A 23,449-nucleotide genomic window follows, 5' to 3' on the forward strand; every position below is an offset into this window, starting at 1 on the left:
CATGGTCCTTACCTTGTACCAGGCACTGCTTTAAGTGCTTTAAGAGGGGCAGACCCGGGGGTGGAAAATAAGGTCATTGCCAACAAAAAGAGTCTATCCCAGTCCAAAAATATGGTTACTCCTTCTACCAACAGTGTTGTTCAGTAAAATAAATCAGAGCACGGGTGGACAGCACCAGCCACATCATGGGGACTTCACCCCTCTCCCCTATTCTTCCTCATCCTCTTCCCTCCTGGTATGAAAGGGAGGTTCTCAGATTGAACATTCAGTAGCTTAAAGGGGACATGGCACAGTATATTTGGTAAATAGCCACCATGGGCCTTTGAGGAGAACAGAGGAGGTGTTCAGGGTGGAGGGAGGAACTCCGTACAGTCATCGTCAAGAATAGCAAGAGCCCAGATGGACGCATATCAAATGTGCTTCACGCATATGATTCGGCCACCCTCTTTTCCACCAAGCCAAATATCCATAATTTAACAGTTGCAGAATGTAAATGTTTCCTGCTGGCTTTGCATTCCCCAACTGGGGAGGAATAGTCATCACTTGCCTGGCAGACTTAGAGGCCATCTGAACACTGGTGGGCTTCTCGGCATCCTCGAAATTGCTTTTTTTAAAAAACTTTTAGATTCGGGGATATATGTGCACGTTTGTTATAAGGGTATCTTGTGTATTGCCGGGGATTGGGCTTCCAGCGTATCCATGACCCAAACAGTGAACATTGTAACCAATAGGTACTTTTTCAACACTCGCCCCACCCCACCTACTTCCCCCCTTTTGGAGTCCCCAGTGTCTATTAATTCTATCTTTATGTCATGGGTACGCGTTGTTGAGCTCCCAGGTATAAGTGAGAACCTGTGGCGTTTGGTTTTCTCTGTGAGTTATAATGGTTCACTTAGGATAATGGTCTCCAGCTCCATCCATATTGCTGCCAAGGGCATGATTTCATTCTTTTTTGATGGCTACATGGTATCCAAATTGCTTTAGACGGCCATGTGCCCTCTGGTTCTAACAACAAGCAATACATGCATGAGGTTCTGTGGGGGTGGCGGGTAGCAATAGAAAGAGACAGGATATGAAGGGTCAACGGCAGTGTCAGGTGTCAGGCTGTGCAAGCCTAAATATCAAACCAGGGCAGGTCAAACACCCTCAAGGATGCATTGCAGGGACGTCGTGTGTGTGTGTGTGTGTGTGTGTGTGTGTGTGTGTGTGTGTGTGTGGTGTTGGCGAAGGGAGTGTGGAATAGTATTGCTCTTCATGACCATGGAAATACAATATTCCTGATCACTCTCTCTCACCGCAACTCTTTGTGGCTCAGTCATTCATCATAGCCCTTCTTGGCCCATTTTAGGGTAACATAGTCTCAAAATGTGGCCTATGCAAACAGCATTCCGGGAATGCCCCGACAACCAGAACTAGGGAGAAATGTCATCCTTTAGTTAAAAAAGTTGTCCCACACACAAGCAACACAGCACTCGATGCTGAAATTCTACTGAGTTTTTAAATGAAATCTTCCTTTGGGATCCAAAAAGCACTTTGGGATTTTTGAAAACCTGGACCATGAACGGAAATCTGATTTTTTAATGTCAAGGGGCTAACTTGGGGCAGATTGTTTTACTCCCTCAGAGAGAACAGTTGCTGCTTTTGAATGAGTCCCAAAGGAGGCTGGTTTCGTCAGTCATTTTCCATGAAAATGGAATAAATTCATATCATAATATTTTTAAAATTCTAGTTATGTATTCTGTCAATTAAAAAGACATTTATACAACAATGACTAAAAGGAAATATGTCAAACTGTTAACTGGGGTTATCTTTTAGTCATAATTTTTACTGTCCTCTGTACATTTTTGCTCTTTAAGTATTTGTGCAATAATCAGTTATTTACTGTTATAAACTTTTTATAGACATCAGGGTTTTTCTGTTTTAAATTCCAGCTCTTTGAACTTACTATATCAGATTTATTTATTCAACATATATTTTTGAAGCACCTACTGTGTGCTGTATCCAAGTTAGCAAACAACAGTCTAAAATCCATGACTACTTTGTATAAATAAAGTTTTACTGGAACACAGCCATGTCACTTTATGTATTATGTATGGCCAGTTTTGCATTACCAAGGGCAGAGTTGAGTAGCCGCCACGGAAACCAAATGGCCCATAAAACCGGAAATATTTACTCTTTGGCCATTTCTGGAAAAACGTTTGGTGGCCGCTGTGCTGTGTGAAAGGCTTTAAGTTAGGTAATAGAAATCAACTGTGAACAAAAACAAAAAAGATATCTCCAGAAAAGTCATGGAGCTTATGGTTTTTGCCTAAACATTGGGGTTTCCAGTATCCTTAAAAACAGCTGTTCTGAGGGCCGGGAGCAGTGGCTCACGCCTGTAGTCCCAGCACTTTGGGAGTCCAAGGCAGGCGGATCACAAGGTCAGGAGTTTGAGACTAGCCTGGTCAACATGGAGAAACCACGTCTTTACTGAAAATGCAAAATTAGCTGGGCATGGTGGCGCGCACCTGTAATCGCAGCTACTCAGGAGGCTGAGGCAGGAGAGTCACTTGAAACCAGGAGGTGGACGTTGCAGCGAGCTGAGATCACACCATTGCACTCCAGCCTGGGCGACAAGAGCGAAACTCCGTCTCAAAAAGAAAAACAGCTGTTCTGTGGTTGCAGGAAATGTAAGCTGACGTGTGGTGCTCACAGCTTTTTTCTCTGTAGTTAGAGCAGATTCTTGATGCTCCAGAGACGGAGAAACCCCAAGTCTTGTTTTCTCTGTTAGCAATAGAAGCAGTATTATACTGTGCGCCTCCCCCTACGCCTGACACAGTGTCTGGTACGTGGTTAGGCACTCAGTAAACCTCAGCTATTATTATCAGCATTGCTGAGGGGGCTCCGAAGGGAGTCACCTTTCCTTGCATGGGACTCAAACTTAACCCGGATTTAAGAGGCCTCTTGCGTCAAGCCAGCAGAACTCACAGGTCTAGAGAATTTAAGATACTTTGCTTTATTGATCTGAAATAGCTTATTTTAGGCCCATGAAGCTGAGAGTTTCAGCTACATGCTCGTGGAAGGCAAATAATTTCTAAACTCACGCATCACCTGGTTTGGGAACAGGAAATGAGTAATAAACGAGTTTTCAGGCTGGGTGTGGTGGCTTATGCCTCTAATCCCAGCACTTTGGGAGGCCGAGGTGGGCGGATCACTTGAGGCCAGGAGTTCGAGACCAGACTGACCAACATGATGAAACCCTGTCTCTACTAAAAATATTTTTTAAAATGTTAGCCAGTGTGGTGGCGGGCGCCTGTAGTCCCAGCTACTTGGGAGGCTGAGGAAGGAGAATCACTGTAACCCGGGAGGCAGAGGTTGCAGTGAGCCAAGATCACGCCACTGCACTCCAGCCTGGGTGATAGAGTGAGACTGCATCTAAAAAGAAAGAAAGAAGGAAAGGAAAGGAAGAAAGAAAGAAAGAAAGAGAGAGAGAGAGGGAAAAGGAAGGAAGGAAGGAGAAAGAAAGAAAAAACAGAGAGAAAGAAAGAAAGAAAAGAAAAGAAAGAAAGAAAAAGAAAGAAAGAGAGAGAGAGAGAAAGAAAGAAAGAAAGAAAGAAAGAAAGAAAGAAAGAGAGAAAGAGAGAAAGAGAGAAAGAGAGAAAGAGAGAAAGAGAGAAAGAGAGAAAGAGAATTGAATTTCCAGACCCAGTTCGGTAAACAAGATTCCCTGTTCCCAGATGACACACCACAAACACCCTTTGACTTCCACTGAACTCCGTCTCCTTGGAAACATCATAATAGGATTAACAAAAGCCTGGAAGATTCTTAGAAGAGCTGCTGTTCTCTCCGCAACAGGATTGTGCTTAAGTATCCCATTAAAGAAGAGCACATTGGGTTGGCCGCAATGTTAACCTGCGAAGCATGTAGAAACACATGAGAAACAGGTGGGAGAGAAGCCAGGCTCAGAGCCTCCCCGGCAAAGGGAACTCTGTGGGTAAATGCTCTAATTAGGAGCTTGGATTCTGTTCAGCATTCAACAGGATCCATCCAAGTCTGTCTCCTTTATTCAATTAAGAAATGATAGGAACCTTCAATTTTCCCTATAATTTAAAATAATGATAAATGATCAGGTAGAGTTTGGACATGTTTTTAAGCTCATTTTTAAGAGAAACTTCTGCTGAATTTAATTATGCCTGCTTCTGGGAAACAGTCATCAAACAGACTATTGGCAATTCAAATTGGCTCCCCCACGCAAACACACCCTTTGTCAGTAGCAATATCTGTGGCAGAATGAGTCACTCAAAACTGGTAGGGACACTCTGCATTTCAAAGATAAAACAACAATAATAATAAACCTAACTTAGTCCAGGAAAAGAGAATAGAAAGGATTCAGGTAAGTGTTCAGATTGGAAGGAGTAACAAAAGAAGAAAAAATGAAAAAGAAAAACATACACCCAGCAACACTATGGGAGATGTATTTAGTGAGAGCTGCTCCACCTACCTGTACAGAATTCACTGTACTTGGAGACCTCATTTTTTTCATCTTTTGAATTGTTTTGTCTACTATGCCTGAATTTCTTTTTCCCATGGGACATACTCTGTATTGTTCAAGATTCAACTTCCCAAGATTTTTGCTTTACCTTTTTAATTTTCGAGTTATTTATGAAATGTGGAATAAGGAAAAAGAGGTGAAATCCTACTAGCTTTGGGGGCTAGCGTGCAATAAGGTTCACCTAAGACTAAAGAGCATAGTTCTTGGGTTCATATAGTCTGAGTTTAAATCTGGCTCATCAGATAAAGGACCGAAAGTGAGTTAACTACCTTCTGGAGGTTCAGCTTCCTCATTTGCTATGCAGTTAATAGTAATAGTATATGCTCATTGGGTTATTGTAAGGATTACATGAGATAGTGCATGTAACCCTTATATGGTGCCTGGAAAACAGTAAGTACACAAAACTGTTAGCTCTTGTTGTTATTATTGTTGTTGCTATTAACAACCAGCCCAATCTGAAAATGAATGCTTAAATCCTCTTAATGACGTACTATCTAAGTGGTTGACCAGCTGTTATTTGAAAACCTCCAAAGGTTGGAAACTCCCTGCCTATATCTATGTATATTTATGGTTCTTAGGAAGTTCATTTATTCGGCTGAACCTTCTCCCACTGTGGCTTCTTCTGCCCCTTGGTCTTAGTTCTATCCCTTGGGAAGCTTAAAGAGCAGGGATAATCCCTCTTGTACATTGTACTAGTGAAGGCTTGGTTTTTATTGGAAGTAATGAAAACTAACTCTAGCAAGCTTTAGCATTAAAGGAAATTAACTAGAAAAATTCTGGGGCATTTGATTAATCAAGAAGAATAAGAAGGAGGAGGAGGAGGAAGAGGAAAAAGAGGAGCAGGAGGAAGAAGAGGGGGAAGAGGAAGAAGAAGAGCAGGAGGAGAAGGAAGGGGCAGAGGACTCATCATCAGCCTCCAGGAATGCAGGAACTTGATCAGGCTTGGACCTACCTCATCAGAAGGAGTCATCAAACCTTCTGTTTCTAGCATCACCATTGACAAATCTTGTCTACAGCTCCAAGAATCTTATTGGCTCAGCCTAAGTCAGGTGTCTATCCCTGGGCCAATCAATTCTGGCCAGGGACAGAGACACCTACTGAAGATCACGGTGATGGAGGCTTACCTGTGTATGAGTAGTAGGAAACCATCCCAAAGAAGGGTAAACTGTTGTGAATGGAGCAGCCTCCCAGCCAGGCTATGGGAAATCCCAAGCCACATGAGTAAACCATGGCACAATCCTCTAGATATTTGCAGAAGCTGTTCTCTAGGGTAAATATCCTCAGTCCTTTCCACCACTAAGGTTGAATTAATGAAACATACTTGTGTGATTATTTAGTGTTTTCACTAGAAAGTTGAGCTTTATGAAGACAGAAGACCGTGTCAATCTCATTCACCAACATATCCCAGCAGTTAGCCAGAGGTTTGACCGCTGCAGGTACTCAAATAACAGCTGAATTCATTAATTGACTGATTAACTCATTATGTATCATTTTTGAGAACTTTCTGGTTACTCACTTCCAAATATGGCTTTATCTGTCTCAGTCAGTTTCTATTCATGGTGAGAAGCTCCACTGTCAGTGTCCTATTTTATCTGCATAACATAGGAAGGAAGGTAAAGTAACTCACAAGTCTTATTTTCAGTCACATAAAAATTTTATTTGCCCATCTGTTTTAGTTAACTATTCCTACATAACACACTCCAAAACATAGTGGCTTAAACCTACAATAGTCATTGACTTGGCTCATGAATCTACAAGTTGGGCAGGGCATGATGGGATGGCTCATCTCTGTGCCACATAGCATCAGCTGGAGTAGTCTGGCTGGGGATGGGAGAATCCATTTCCAAGATGTCTGGTAAGTTGATGCTGGTTGTCAGCTGGAAACTCAGCTGAGGATGTAGACCACGAACTCAGGTCCTCTCCACAGTTACCTCTTCATAGGCTGCTTGGACCTAGTCACAACACGGTGCCTGGGTTCCAAGAAAGAGTGTCCCAAGAAAGCAAGAGACAGAAGTTCATGGCATTTTTTATAATGCAACCTCAGAACTCACATAGCAACACTTCTACCATATGCTAGTGGTCAAGGAAGGGAAAGGGACATCGACCTCACCATGCTATCGAAGAAGTGGCAAGGTCACACTGAAGAAAGAGCATGTGGAATAGGAGATATAATTGAGGCAATCTTTGTAACACACAATCTGCCACATCACCTCTCCTCTTGTATACTGGGCCATTAAGTTGAGTTTCAGCATTGCCAATTAAACTCTGTTGACTGGTCCTCTACTCAGTCATCACTTTTTGAATCATCTATACCAGGCTTAGGATTAAACCCTGGAAGTACACAGATAAATGAGAAAATTCTCTTCCACTGGGAGTTCACAGATGGGTAGAGAAGATGGATAATGAAACTCCAATGGGATGAATGATTCAGCCAAGGTCTGCACCAGGCAGTATTGGCAGAGAAAGAAATGATGAATTGTGTCTAGAATGGAGGCTAAATCCTAGTTTATCTAAACACTTTTCTTTAGTGGACCTGGGTTCTATCCTTCCACTAGGTTACCATTTTCAGAGTTAATATGTATTACTTTAGATGAGCGTGCAGACAGCCAGATTGTCCCTGTTGTACTTTGTGGGAGCCAAACCAACCACAATCAAAAAGGATGGGACTGCTTGGCCAACAAAGGGAGTAGCAACTGGGAATGATGTCTTGGATTTAATAGGTCCTCCTGGGAGTCTTGAGTTTTCCATAGAAGAGAGAACCTTTCAAAGCAAGTGATAATAATAATAGTAAATTTTTTCTAATACACTTTTGTTTTCAGCACACTTTTAGCTTTACAGAAAATTTGAGAAGACAGAAGAAAGAATTCCCATATTCCTTCTTATTCCCACTTTCTCCTATTCGTAACATCTTACGTTGGTTTGGTATATTTATGATAATGAAGGATATTGATATATTATTATTCACTGAAGTCCATTGTTTATTCAGAATTCTTTCATTTTTACCTACTTCCTTTTTCTGTTCCAGGATTTCATCCAGAGCACCATATCCCGCTTAGTTGATGAGCCCCTTTTGGTTATTAGCAGTTTCTCAGGCTTTCCTTGTTTTTGATAACCTTGACAGTTTTAAGGAGTACTGGTCACGTATATTGCAGGATTCCTCTCTATTGGGATTGGCCTGATGTTTTTCTTATGATTAGACTGGGGCTATGGGTCTTTGGGAGGAAGAGCACAGGGAGAAACTGCCTTTCTCATCGCATCATATCAAGGGCACTTAGGATCCGCATGATTTATCACTGTTGATTTTAACCTTGATCACCTGGCTGCGGTGGTGTTTGTGAGATTTGTTCCACTATACAGTCACTCTTATTTTCTCTCCCTCTTCACACTGTACTCTTTGGAAGAAAGTCAATATATGCAGCTCACATTGCAAGCGTAGGCAGCTTTGCTTCTCCTCCTCGAGGGCAGAGTGTCTATATAAATTATTTGGAATTCTTCTGCATAAGAGATTTGTCTCTTCTCCATTTATTTATGTGTTCAATTATTTATTTATACCAGTAGGACTCATGGATATTTATTGTATACTTTAGGCTCTAATCCAGTCCCACTCTATTTTGTTGCTCAAAGTATTCCAGATTCAGCCATGGAGAGCTCTTTCCATTGGCCTCCCTGTCGCTTTGACTTACTTCCATCATTGAGGGTAACGATGACTTTTTGCATACGTTTGGCTAGCACTTGAATGGAAAGGCTATATTCTTACATGTTGATATGGTTTGGATGTGTGTCCCCACTCAAATCTCATGTTGGATTATAATTGCCAATGTTGGAAGTAGAGTCTGATGGGAAGTGATTGGGTCATGGGGGCGGATTTCTCATGAATGGTTGAGTACTATCCTCTTTCTGCTGCCCTCACGATACTGAGTGACTTCTTGCAAGAGCTGGTCATTTAAGTGTGGCACTGCTTCCACTCTCTGTCTCTTGCTCCTGCTCTCTACTCCCGTCACCTTCCACCATGATTGTAAGCTTCCTGAGGCCTCCCCAGAAGCCGAGCAGATGTTGTTGCCATGCTTCCTGTACAGCCTGCAGAACCATGAGCCAATTAAATCTCTTTTCTTATAAATTACCCACTCTCGGGTATTTCTTTATAGCAATGCAAGAACGACCGAATACACATGTATTTCTAATTTAATTATTCAAATAAGCCTATGATATAAGTGCCCTCATTGGCAAATAAGGAAAGTAAGATGCAGAGGAGTTCAGTAAGTTGTTGATAGGTACAAAGGACACCGGAGCCACCTGGAAGGGGGTTCCAGTGGCCAAAGGCAGTGGCAGCTATATCAACTAGCTTCTGTTCTCCACCCCAGCACCCAGTATGTACAGTCAAGAGGAAAAGCTGGCCAGAGAAAACCACCCACATGGAGGTGTTACAGACTCTTGTGTGCTGCCTCCTCACAGGAAGTTGTGGAAAGATGTGATGGACACGTAGGGATGGATGCTAAAGCTGACATTTCTGAAATCCAAAGGGGGAATATGTTGGAGCTTGAGTGGGTCTTCTTGGAGTCCCTCAAATTAGATTGTGTGAGCTCACTCCACCCACTGAGGAGCAAACCCTCCACACAACACACTCCCTTCCAAACCTTGGAACTCAACCCCCTCCATGTTCCCCTGCTACCCTGCAAGATGCCAAAACAGCTTCAAGGAAGTCTGCTGAGAATTGCTCATCATTTTTACACTTGGTTGGATAAAGCCCAGAGCAGAAAACAAAACAGAGACCCAGATCCCCTTTTGAAAGCCCCACAGTAACCAGAGATCAGGTCCAAAGACAGAATCCAGAGTTTCTGCGCTGCTGTGTGCCCAGGAAGCTTGGGTGAGCTGTTTTCGGCCATCCCATCAAGCACAGACTGGAATTATAATGTAGAGTGTTGGCTCCTTTTCCCCCAGGTTGAGCAGCAAATGTCCTTCCTCTTGCAAATTATGCCCCATTCTTCCAATGCTACCTGCCTGCTTCCTATTGGTTAGAAGGCAACAGCATCTTGCACAATAAAATTCAATTTTAGCAGTTTCTCCACTGCCTCCGAGAAAGGGAGGAAAATTCTCAGTATGAGGGCAGCTTTTCTTTATCGGCTTCTGCTTTGGAAGATGACAACATCATCCTTTAGATTTCTTAAGGAAATAGAGCAGAGCCAAAGTAGACTGTGGCATCCAGCTGGGGTTTAAGACCTTGTTCATAATGCCTAAAGAACTTCAAAAAGTTACAAGGACAATACCTACTGTAATATGCTCATTGACTTCCAAAGGAGTCCAAGAAAAGTAGGTCGTGGGTATAATGAGAGGCAAAAACACTGATAAATGGAGGGGGAGACACGTCGGTGTGTCCCTGGGAGCTGTTGCTTTCTACTTTAAGAAGAAAATTGGATGGGAGCAGTGGCTTTCAGAAGACGTCAAAGCTGCCTCAAAACTCTGGCAGGAGCTAACTTTGTTTTCTAAATTTAAAGACATTGCAGCTTCTATAATTTGTCTCCAATAAAGCTATGCCATTTTTTTTAAGTCCTGGCTTTCTTGCGAACTCACTGTGTGGACACAGTTATTCTCTTTGAGAATATTCAGTTTACTCATCTGTAAAACGGAGACACGGCACATCCTTACCTGAAAGGTTCCCTCATCAGGCACTTCAACAAGGTACATACATATGTAAGATGCCCAGGGCCCTCCAAGACAAAGAAGAGGTCCACGCCTGTAATCCCAGCACTTTGAAAGGCCAAGGTGGGTGGATGACCTGAGGTCAGGAGTTTGAGACCAGCCTGGCCAATATGGTGAAACCCCATTTCTACTAAAAATACAAAAATTAGCCAGGCGTGGTGACAGGCGCCTGTAATCCCAGCTACTTGGGAGGCTGAGGCAGGAGAATCGCTGGAACTTGGGAGGTGGAAGTTGCAGCGAGTCGAGATCGTGACATTGCACTCCAGCCTGGGCAACAAGAGTGAAACTCCAGCTCAAAAAAAAAAAAAAAAAAAAGAGACAAAGCAGAGGTTGTTCTCATTTTCCAGAAACTTAAGACCTAACAGAGAAAGAGAGAAAGTGACGTTCATATAAACACACCATAAAAAATAGTCTGGAATACACACATGAACACGAAAGCATAAGCACCAGAGCTGTTGGCAACTTGCAAACTTTGCATTTCTTCCTGACCAACATACTCTCCAGAAAACAGCAGTTAAATCACTTTAAAGAAAAGGGGATTATTTTCAGGCAAGGACACGTCCCTCTGGATTATGTCAAGGCCATCAGCCAAAGCTAAAAAGTATCTTGATCTTTTGCTGTGCTCTTCTCTGTAAACTTTTACCTTTGGACTGTGGCCCATTTGCATGACTTTGACCCAAGGAAGGAGAGGGGAAATAAATCAAAGTGAGTTTTTTCTAGTGGAAGCAGCTATATTTAAAGGTCTCATTGAGTGCTCATTCATTCAACAAACACTTACTGAAATGTACTAGATGGTCAAGTACTATACTAGGTACTGAGAATACAATGGTGAGCCAAATACAGCCTGGAGGAAGAGATAAAATATTTTTAAGTGAAATTATGACACAGTACTACAAGCTCTGGGATAGGGTAAACACAAGACACTGTGGGAGCCCAGATAATGCACCTCCTCTCCCATGAAGCAGTCAGGAAAGACTTCCTGGAGGAGGTGACATGAAAGCTGAAATCATCAGGACTGGTAGGAGTCGGTTGGGTGAGGGAATGTGATGAGTGGGTTCAGGAAAGGGGAATATCAAGTGCAAAGGTATAAAGGTGGGAGTGGACATATTACATTACATTTCACCACGCCCGGCTAATTTTTGTATTTTTAGTAGAGATGGGGTTTCACCACATTGGCCAGGCTGGTCTCAAACTCCTGACCTCAGGTCATCCACCTGCCTCAGCCTTCCAAAGTGCTGGGATTACAGGCGTGGACCTCTACATTACGTTACATAACTGGGGAGGAGGTAGGGCTGAAACATGAAATTGCAGAGATCAGTCTGGGTATATTATGGAAGTCAATGAATGACCAGACGTAGATATTAAGGAGAGAAGTGCCAGGATCAAATTTGCATTTTACGAAGAGTTCTGTGGCTGGCAACAGCACAGAATATTAGGTAGGGAAATAAAATTTAAGGATGCCCTAGAGATCTCAATCAGCAGTGAAGATGACCGCCATTTGTAGCAAGTGTTCTACTACATATACTCCCACATACACCTTTCATACTTAGAACAACCGAGTGCAACTATCCCTATTTTACAGATAAAGGAATAGAACCTCCAAAACAGAGTTTCTCAACCTCGGCCTCATTGACATTTTGGTCCAGGTAACTCTTTGCTGTGTGGGAAATGTTCTGCTCATTGTAGGAAATTTAGCAGCGTCCTGAGCTCTACCCACGAAATGTCAGCAGAACCTTCCCACCAAATGTGACAACCAAAAACACCCCCAGATGTTGCCAAAAGTCCCCTGGGAGGACACAATGACTCCCTGACTGATAACCACTATTCTAAAAGATCCAACCCCACAGTTCACCCAAGCGAGGATGCTAACTGGGTCCTCTGTCTCCATCAAACACACTCCCTGTCCATGCCCGCCTCATCCCTCATGGCCTGGGAAAAGACGTCACATGCATCCATTTGCCTCTAAACGACTGAAGTTTTCACTGGGAAAAGTTTTAAGAACAGATGTCACTTTCCCTAGTCATTTTGATTTTTTTCATACATTAAAGTGAGGATGACTTTTTTTTTTCCTATCAGCTAAAAATTGTTACCACACTGGATGCAAAAGAGTTTTCTCTCATTACATGTGCAATTCTATACATTTTTCTTCAAACCAGCAGAGCACTGGCACCAAATATGAGGATGATTCATGTGACATCATGGTCATTCCTGCCCAATTCCAAGGGTATTTGCCGGTCTTGGGCACTGCCGTCCATTTGATGATTTGAAGTTTCCTCCCATAAATGTGCAATTTTTAAAAAACCAAATCATTCCCCTTATGGATCTGCATCAGAAAGTTTGCTTTGTGATGAAATCTGCAGATGCAAAAAAAAAGTGGGGGGTGGATTTCACAGAGCAGGTACACGCAGCAAGAGCATGACTGAGCCAATTTCCTCTGTTCCCTCTTCATGTGAAAGTGCGGCGGATGTGGAGACTGTCTTCTCAAATTACCCCGCCAGACAAAGAGAGAGTTTTTTAGAAGAGTCCCGAGCATGTAATTTTATTACTTTAGCATCAATTGTAATGTAATTCATGTAATTTCTTTTGCGGAGAAAAGTCATTTTCCTAAATACTTGGCAAAATGAGAGCTGATGGATTTTTGACTTCCACCAACTCTCTCTGTAGAATTTTCCACTATAAAAGGAAACATATAGAGCTGCTCAGTGCAAATGGCCTCACCTGGAAGCAGAAAGGGTTTTTAGGGCCTTTCAAACTTGGTGATTTGTTTCCTTTTTTGTTTGTTTTTTTGTTTTTGTTTTTTTTGAGATGGAGTCGCCCTCTGTTGCCCAGGCTGGAGTGCAGTGACATGATCTTGGCTCACTGCAACCTCCGCCTCCCAGGTTCAAGAGATTCTCCTGCCTCAGCCTCCTGAGTAGCTGGGATTACAGACACCCACCACCACACCCGCCTAATTTTTGTATTTTTAGTAGAGAAGGGGTTTCACCATGTTGGCCAGGCTGGTCTCAAACTCCTGACCTCAAGTGATTCACCCACCTCAGCCTCCTAAAGCGCTGGGATTATAGGCATGAGTGCCCCGCCAGCTTGGTGATTTCTAATGACTGTGTATCCCAGTAGAGACTATCTCAAAACTGCCTTCTTATAAAGATCAAACCAAGGTCAAATTTGGTGAGGTTTTTAACCTCCACATTACTGGCATTTGGGGTTGGATAATTCTTGTTGTGGGGGCTGCCCTGTATTTCGTCAGATGTTTAGCAGCATCCCACTCTGCTCATTTGATGACAGTTACACATCACTCCAGTTGTGACAACTGAAAACATCTCCATTTGTTGTCAAATATGATAAACAGTGAATTTTGCCTCTTTGTTCCAAGAGCTCCCGGTCCTATTCCTGGGACCTGTGTAAGTATTGGAGGGGAGGAAGCGGCATTCGACACTCAAAACGGATTCATGGACAACCAAGAGTTAGTTGCTAATGGAGAATTAAAAAGATAAACATACCAGGTGTCTCACACGACCACATCCTGCAGTTCCTCTCCAGAACCTAAAGGTCCATCTGCATAGCAAGAAGCCGGACTCCAACATTATTTTCTTTTCTATTATGTTTTCAACAAATGTGGGTTTTTTCATTTTTTAATTTTTGTGGGTACATAGTAGGTGTATATATCTGTGGGGTACATGGCATGTTTTGGTACAGGTATGTTTTGATACAGGCATGTTTTGGTACAGGCATGTTTGGATACAGGCATGCAAAGCATGACAATCACATCATGGAGAATGGGGTGTCCATCCCTTCAAGCATTGATCCTTTGTGTTACAGACAATCCAGTTGTACTCTTTTAGTTATTTTTAAATGTATAATTAAGTTATTATTGGTTATAGTCAATGTGTTGTGTGCTCAAATAGTAAGTCTTACGCATTCTTTCTAACTACTTTTTTTTGTACCCATTAACCATCCTCATCTCCCACTCCCCAAACCCCCACTAACCTTCCCATCCTTCTACTCTCTATGTCCATGAGTTCAATTGTTTTGATTGTTAGATACCACAAACAAGAGAGAATATGCAGTGTTTGTCTTTCTGTGCCTGGCTTATTTCAATAAATTTTAATATAGTCTACTATATACCAGGTACTGTTCTAAGTGCTCTAAAGCAGCAACTCATTGGATCGTCATAATAATCCTATAGGATAGGTACTATTGTCACCCCATTTCACAGATTTGAAAACCATACCTCAGAGATATTAAGTAAGAGCTAATGATGAGCAAACTGGAATTCAGACTAAGGCATTGGATTCCATAGTCTGCACCCTTTTTTTTTTTTTTTTTTTTTTTGAGACAGAGTCTGGCTCTGTCAGCCAGACTGGAGTGCAGTGGCGCAATCTCAACTCACTGCAACCTCCTTCTCCTGGGTTCAAGCAATTCTCCTGCCTCAGCCTCCCAAGTAGCTGGGGCTACAGGCATATGCCACCATGTCTGGCTAATGTTTTGTATTTTTAGTAGAGATGGGGTTTCACCATGTTGGCCAGGATGGTCTTGTTCTCCTGACCTCATGATCTGCCTGCCTTGGCTTCCCAAAGTGCTGGGATTACAGGCATGAGCCACTGAACCCGACCCTATAGTCTGCACTCTTACTCAGTAGGCTGTGGTGAGTAAGTTAGGTACTGGGGAAAGGGAAATAAATTTGGAGTCAGATTCACCTGGTCTTACCTTCTGGCTCTGTCACTTACCAGCTGGTGAACTTGGGCAAGTTGCCCGATGTCTCTGAGCTTCAGCCTATTATGCACAAAATGAGGACAACGACTCCTGCATCAAAGGATTGCAGCAAGGGCTAAACTACCACTGAGTTTGGTGCCTGAGAAGTATTTGGTAGGTGTCAGTTCCCTCCCTCATCTACTGTTTCAGAAGTGAGTCCCCACGAAACATAACAGCAGTGGTGGAAGGGACAAGTATCAACCATGAGGACTTGATCCTGCATCCAAGCCACCACCAAATCTCACCAGGGTAACCATAGTAGCATCCTGAATGGTCTCCCTGCTTGTGTTCCTCACCCTGCAGTAGATTCTCTGTGAGGCGGTCTGTAATTATTCCCATCCCTGAATGTACCCATCTCACCATGTGACTTTGCAGTTTGGAGTCTGTTTACCCACCCCTTGAATCTGGTCTGGCCTTCAGAGTTGCACTGGCCAAAGGAGGGTGGTGGAAGTGATACTGACCATGCCAGCTCTGAGCCCAGTCCTCAAGAGATTTTCTGCATCTCCACTCTCTCTTGGGATCCTGCCCAGACACTGTGTGACTTGCCCAGACCAGCCTGCTGGATGATGTGAGACCACATGGACCAGATCTCAGTTGTGCCAGCCAAGGTCCCAGATAAGTGAGAGAACGCAGCCAAGAGGAGCAAAGATGACAGTGAGCCCAACCAGGAGCAGAAGAAATAACTGCCCAGCTGGGCTCGACCTAAATGACTGAGCATGAAGCATGAGCAAAATGATTCTTTTTACCCCAACTCTCCCAAAACTGCTGAGTTCCAAAGTAGTTTGTTATTCAGCGGTGACTGACACAACCCTTTCAAACTCCTTATCCCAACGGTAATCAGCAGCATCACTTTTGATACGGTTCGGCTGTGTCCCCACCCAAATCTCATCTTGCACTGTAGTGCCCATAATCCCCTCGTGTCATGGGAGGGACCTGGTGGGAGGTAATTGAATCATGGGGCAGTTACCCATATGCCTCTGTTCTCATGGTAGTGAGCGAGTTATCCCAAGATCTGGTGGTTTTAAAAGAGGCTTTCCCCCTTTTGATCTTGCTGCCACCATGTGAAGAAGGATATGTTTGCCTCCCCTTCCACCATGATTATAAGTTTCTTGAGGCCTCCCCAGCCATGCTGAACTGTGAGTCAATTAAACCTCTTTCCTTTACAAATTACCCAGTCTCAGGCATGTGTTTATTAGCAGCGTGAGAATGTACTAATACAATTTTAAAACCTAAACTGGAATATTTCAATTTCCCAATTATAGCTCTGTAAAGGGGACCCATCACATTTAGAACAGAATTCAGATCCCAAGCCACAATCTACTGCTTTCCGCATGATCTAGCCCCTGCCTATCCTCTATCCCTATTATCCACCACTGTCCCCATAATTTGCCCAAAGTTACAAAGCAACTAGGTAGATACATCTGGAAACTGGAACCCAGGTTTGATTCCAAAGCCCATGTTTTTCCATGTGGATATTATTCTCTGAGTACCTATGATGGGCAAGTCTCTGTGCAAATTGTTTTACCACTTTTCACTTAGAGTACTCTGGCCACATTGGTGTTTATTCTGGCTCCAGCACACACCAATGGTGTTCCTGCCTGAAGTACTTTGCACTTACGGTCCTCTCTGCCTAGAAGACTCTTTTGTCCTCGTGATTGAATAACTGACTCCCTCTTGCCATTGAGGTCTTAACTCTAAAGTCAACTCTTCAAACGGGACCTCCAGGTCACCAAAAAGTCACCCTCATTCACCATCACCTTCTGTGCTCCATCTGTTTTGTTTTCTTAAAAACACTTATCAGTATCTAAAATGATGCCTGCTCCTCCAAATAGTGCAACAGCTCTCTGAAGGCAGGAATCATGCCTATGGAATCCACCATCACATTCCCACACCCTTGCACCTACCTCCAAGCCCAGCACATAGTAGGAGTGTATTAAATAACAGTTGTGTGAGTAAGGATGCCTAGAAGACCCTTTGGTTCAAGCACTGTATTCCTTCTCTCCACCATCTCTCTTTAGCCCTCCCCCAAGGCTAAGTGGTACATGAAAAATATGGAGAGAATAATGTCCTGCAATCACCAGATGTGCAGCTTAAGAACGAAGTAGAATTAGACTTGCAACTTCCATCATAGGCAAACCCATGCTGTGAGGCCTTATTAAAACCAAAGAAAGCTGGCTGCTGTTGTCTTCCCTTCCCATCACTAGGTCATGAAAGAAAAGAGAAAAATCAAACCCCTACCTTTCTTATGGATCATAACAGCAGTGGGGAAGGAGTGTTGACTCTCCTCATTACTCCATAAATTGCTTAAATCTTTGTGTCCTATATATCACTTTTCTAATTAAGAAGAAATGCACAAGAGGAAAAACTCAAATCATGTCTCTCCTGAGAGGTTCAGACACCTGCTTTGATGAACCTCTTTATGATCAGGTTTCCCCAGTAGCTTCTCTGCTGAACCTCACGCTCAATAGAGAAAGAAATGAATTTTCTTCACCTTCACCCAACTGCAGTGCTCATCCTAGCAGCCCTGCAAATGAGAACACAGGGTTCTCCTATGCACATAATGTTTGTCAGAGATCACCAACCACCAGCTCCCAGGCCCACACAAAGCCCATGGCTGTGTCTTTTTGGACCTGCAGTATTATTTTCATTTCAATTAGCTGCCAACATTTAAAAGTAATATGCTTTTATATAATCTATAGTTCTAACTTTTCTCGGAAAATCAGATCATCTGATTTCAGACGCACAGTCTCATATTCCCAAAACTGGCTGCCCTCTCTTGACGGGGAAAGAACTTCCCACTTTATCATGGTAGCCACCCAACCCACTTCACTCATTGATAGTTCCTGTCCAGATCTCGAAAGTATTGTTTGCAACCCCTATTACACACACACACACACACACACACACGCACACACACACGTTTAGTAGTGAATTTAATTAATGGACTCAGAACTGTTTGACTGATCAATAACATTGCATGCCTTGAATAGAGATATTTTGCAAGACAATTCTCTTGAATCAAATGGAAAGGGCCAAAATTATAAACTTCCCCTGTATTACATCTCTGCAGCCTCTTCCCTGGGAGTCAAAAAGAAGAGGCATGAAACCAGCTGGGCATGGTGGTTCAAGCCTGTAATCCCAGCACTTTGGGAGGCTGAGGCCGGTAGATTGCTTGAGCCCAGGAGTTTGATACATCCTGGGCAATATGATGAAAGCCCATCTCTGCCAAAGCTACAAAAATTAGCCAGGTGTGGTGGTTCACGCTTGTGGTCCCAACTACTTGGGAGGCTGAGGTAGGAGGATCACTTGAGCCGGGAATTTGAGGCTGCAGTGAGCAATGATTGTGCCACTGCACTCCAGCCTGAACAACAGAGCAAGACCCTGTCTCAAAAAAAAATAAATAAGAGGCATGAATCCTAATCTCTCTCCTCCCTGCAGAAACAGCATTTGTCATGATCAATAGGAAAAGATCATTCTTATACGAATAGGGACACAGGGAGATGAAGTGGCAAGGAAATGATTTTAAAGATATTTAATGTAGCAGAGATTGCTAACTGTTCACCAAAATCCATTTCGTCTTCCTGGGCACACAGCTGGCCGACTTCTCCTATCCCCTCTTGGCTCTCATTCATGGATACAACCAAATACTAATGATGACAGGCTCTAGAGGGTAATGCGTGTTAAAAGATGAAAGGATCTTGGATCCCTGAATCACCACATGGAAGTTTCATCGAATGACCAGAAATACCCAACTTAGGCTGGTATGATAAGACATAAACTTGTGTTGGAACCACTAGGCATTTTGAAGTCTATTTGTTGCATCTGCTTCATCTACCCCAAGACATTCTTTAAGCTTCCAAGAAAAATGTAACTAAAAATAAAAACACATACAGGGCTGCTTTTACTAGTTGCCGGTATTAAGTTCCAATTGTGTGCTAAGTGTTTTATTTATTATGCTCATTGCAGCAATGAGGAAACAGATCTACAAGAGCTAAGTAATTTACCCAAAGTTACATAGCAACTAGGTGGATACATCTGGAATTAGAACCCTTGCCTGATTCCAAAGCCCTTGTTTTTCCATATGGATATTACTCCATACGGAGTAATTACTCTCTGAGTGACATCCTGTGATGGGCCACTTTCTGTGTAAGTTGTTTTTACCATGTTGTATTTAATCCACCCCATGCACCAGTAAGGGAGGCAGTATTATTGTCTCCATTTTATAGATGAAGAAATTGAGACAGAGAGAGGAAAAGTGTCTTTCCTGAGGTCCCATTTGCAAGTGTGAAAATCGGACCTATAACTTCCTGACTCTTTCCACTGTCTCCTTTGAGATGGCGGGAAGATTTGGCAAGACTGAGGAATGTTGACACATGTTGTTATTTTGAAAATGAATTACAGTGTTACCAGCTCATAAATTAGAAATTATAAGCTTTTGCTTTGTAAAAACTTTTTTACTTTTTAACTTTTATTTTAAATTCAAGGGGTACAAGTGCAGGTTCATTCTATGGGTAAATTGTATGTCCTGGGGATCTGGTGTACAGATTATTCTGTCACCCAGGTAATCAGCATAGTAACCAATGGGTAGTTTTTCAATCCTCACCCTCCTCCCACCCTCCACCCTCAAGTAGGCCCCGGTGTCTATTGTTCCCTCCTTTGTGTTCATGTGAACTCAGTGTGTAGCTTCCACTTACAAGTGAAAACATGCAATATGTGGTTGTCTATTCCAGAGTAAATTCACTTAGGATAATAGCCTCCAGCTCCATGCATGTTGCTGCAAAAGACATGTTCATTTTTTATGGCTGCATACTATTCCATGGTATATATGTTCCATATTATCCAGTTCACCATTGATGGATATTTAGGTTGATTCCATATCTTTGCTACTGTGAACAGTGCTGTGACAAACATGCAAGTGCATGTGTCTTTACAATAGAATGACTTATATTCCTTGGTGTATATACTCAGTAGCGCAATTGCTGGGTCGAATGGCATAAAAAAAATGTATGATTCTGGGGCCAGGTGCAGTGGCTCACGCCTGTAATCCCAGTACTCTGGGAGGCCGAAGCAGGTGGATCATGAGGTCAGGAGATCGAGACCATCCTGGCCAACATGATGAAACCCCGTTTCTACTAAAATTACAAAAAATTAGCCTGGTGTGATGGGGCACACCTATAGTCCCAGCTACTCGGGAGGCTGAGGCAGGGGAATCGCTTGAACCTGGAAGGTAGAGATTGCAGTAAGCCAAGATTGCATCACTGCACTCCAGACTGATGACAGAGTGAGGCTCCGTCTCAAAAAAAAAAAAATTATATGATTCTGTAAACATTTTGGATTGTCACACGTTACTTGTAACGCAATATGATACTGTATTGTATATTGAGTAAACTTGGTCTTTCAGGTATATAAATATGTAAATTACAGTGATCATTCTGTAATCATTTTGTATTGACAAAATGTATATTATGCAATACAAAATATTACAGAATGATCATTGCAATTTATATATTTATATACTTGAAAGACCAAGTTTACCCAATATAGAATACAGTATCGTATTGCATTATATTCTAGTGTCATACTAGACACACTACATTTTCTACATTTTAACGTCCTATGATAGAACCTCAATAAATGCTGAATGAGTTAATGCAAATGATGAAAGCTTAGACCCCCCCTACACATGTGCTATTTCATATTTCCATGACTTTGCTCTTTCCATTTTTGTTGGCAGGGATACCCCCTCACCCCCAACCATTGTTACCTGACTAGTTTCTGCACACCTCTGAAGACTTAGCTAAAGCATCTCTTCCTCCAGTAAGGCTTCCGTGAACACCCTGGCAAGGCTAAGTTTCCCTCCACTGCATCCCACGGGGCGCTCTGCCTACTTTTGTCCTTGTGTCTGCCACGTTACATTGAAATCCTCTGTTTTTTTGTCTCCCCCCACTAATCTATAAACTCTTCAAGGGAAAAGAACTGAATCTTTTTCACATTTTTAGATGGAAAATAAGAGCTCATAGTAGGGGTTTGATAATACAGTTTCCTAATCTAAACAGAGGTAACACAAGCTGGAAGCGAAAAGATTATCCAGTGAAGTTTAAGCAAAACTTCGGGTGACCCATCCCTGGAGAAACCAAGACCATATGATAGTAACTCCTTGCACTGAAAATGAACCGTCCTTCCTTCCCTTCTGCTGGTACCCTTGCAGCATGCAGAATGGTAAACCGCATGGAGTAAAATGGACCAGACACACGGCAGGTGCACAGTAAATATTTGTGGAATGAATTAAGGAATGGGTTAGTGCCAGGCATTCAGAGGAGCATTACCATGCATAGGATGATGAAATACCCCCAGTAACAACCAAAACTCTTTTCTATCTATGAACCATGGTACTGAATGTCTTGGAGCCCTCTTGAATACACCTTCATCCGCCAATGGGGGCTGCTGCAGTGCCCTCGGCCACCCCTACTTATGGATGCTTGGTTGGAGAAGTTCACTTTCTGCGTGAGGGCTTTCAAGGGCTCCTGATACCCTGGGAGCTGTTTAGTGTTTCTTCATTTAGGGCAGATTGCTCTTTCGAAAATTGCTTTGTGGTGGTGGCTGCCTCTCCTTCATCTGATTAGTCTTGCTTCTTGGAGACGTTCAAGCCATTTTTTTTCCCTGTTGTACCATATGTTTTTCCTTTGAGTCTGTAGTATTTTGTGCTCAGATTCTGGATCTGTGATGCGGCATTTCTCTCCTGACGATTCCTAGCAGGTGGTTTATCTCAGCAGCTGGTAATGGCAGGGGATGGTGTGATGGGGAGAAATCAGGCAATGCCAGTGCCTGTGTGTCTACAGATCCCTCTTTGACTTCCCCTCCCAGACTATTTCCTTCTTGTGTCTATTGTCCTTGCAGTTAATCTCTTCGATGTGTCAGTGTTGGTTGTTTCTTTGGCATCTATTCAAAAAATTCTATAAATTTCTGCCCATGACAGAGACAAAGGAGTTCTCTGTGTAGTAGAGTCTCTATTTAAAAATGATGGTAGACTGGGCACGGTGGCTCATGTCTGTAATCCTAGCACTTTGGGAGGCCAAGGCGGGTAGATCACCTGAGGTCAGGAGTTCGAGACCAGCCTGACCAATATGGTGAAACCCTGTCTCTACTAAAAATACAAAAATTAGCCAGATGTGGTGGCGTGCACCTGTAGTCCCAGCTACTCAGGAGGCTGAAGCAGGAGAATTGTTTGAACCCGGGAGGCAGAGGTTGCAGTGAGCCAAGATTGCACCACTGTGCTCCAGCCCGGATGACAGAGCAAGACACCATCTCAAAAAATAAAATAATTAAAATAAAGATGATGATAGAAACATTTATTGGGTCTGACCGTGTGCCAGCAATTGTGCTAAGCATGTTCCATATATTAGCTTATTTATCCCCCCCCAAGAATCATTTCAGGTTTTCCCCCTCTTCCTATCCAAATGCCTTTGGGTGGGCATGATCCTCCCTAGAGGAAGCAATGGTAGGAAAAGCAGTCAAGTCACCAAGTCACTGTAAGAGATAACCTATATTAACCATGTCTTTTTTTATTTTTTTCTGTATTTGGATGCTTGGACATCCGGGTCTTGCTGGCCTGGAGGGACTTCTCCTCCCAGAGCTAGTCAATTCCTGGAGTTAGCCAACAGCTCTTCAGTGAGTGCACCTTTCATATGCAAACCACCCAATCCACAGCCCACACCCCCAACCTCCTTCTTTATCTCCCAGTCCCAACCACTCCAGAGCCAGATACCAGACAGTTAGAGACAGCCCCACCACCCCAGAGCCCACGGAAATTTCCAACTAGCCAATTTTAAACCTGCCTTGCCCATTCTTTCCCATGGAAACTACAATCAAAGCTTCCGCACACGTTTTCCCCGGTTCCCTCTGCCTCTTGACCAACCCTGGTGCTTCTCCATGTGCCTCCAGTGGCGTGGCATGAACCCTTCTCCTGGCATCTGTGAGGACAACAAGCTATCTTTTCAAGGGCAGTCATCTGATCTGTTGGCCTTACCATACCTAAATAACAATAACATCTGTGTTTCATTTATTTATTTATTTTCGAGATGGAGTCTCTCTCTGTTGTCCAGGCTGGAGTGCAGTGGCACGATCTCGGCTCCCTGCACCCTCCGCCTCCAGGGTTTAAGCGATTCTCCTGCGTCAGCCTCCCGAATAGCTGGGATTACAGGTGCGCACCACCACGCCTGGCTAATTTTTGTATTTTTAGTAGAGAGGGAGTTTTGCCATGTTGGCCAGACTGGTCTTGAACTCCTGACCTCAAGTGATCCTCCTGCCTTGGCCTTCCAAAGTGCTGGGATTGTAGGCATGAGCCACTGTGCCCGGCCAAAATCTGTATTTTAAAATAGAGTCTAAGCCCTCTCCCAAAAGCCACCAATCAAAGAGATCTTTAGTCGCCCAGTCACAGAGTTTCCTTCCGTGCAAGAGTCGCTACCAAGTAAA

This window comes from Macaca mulatta, chromosome 20, assembly GCF_049350105.2.
Source record: "Macaca mulatta isolate MMU2019108-1 chromosome 20, T2T-MMU8v2.0, whole genome shotgun sequence".
NCBI classification, from domain to species: Eukaryota; Metazoa; Chordata; class Mammalia; order Primates; family Cercopithecidae; genus Macaca; species Macaca mulatta.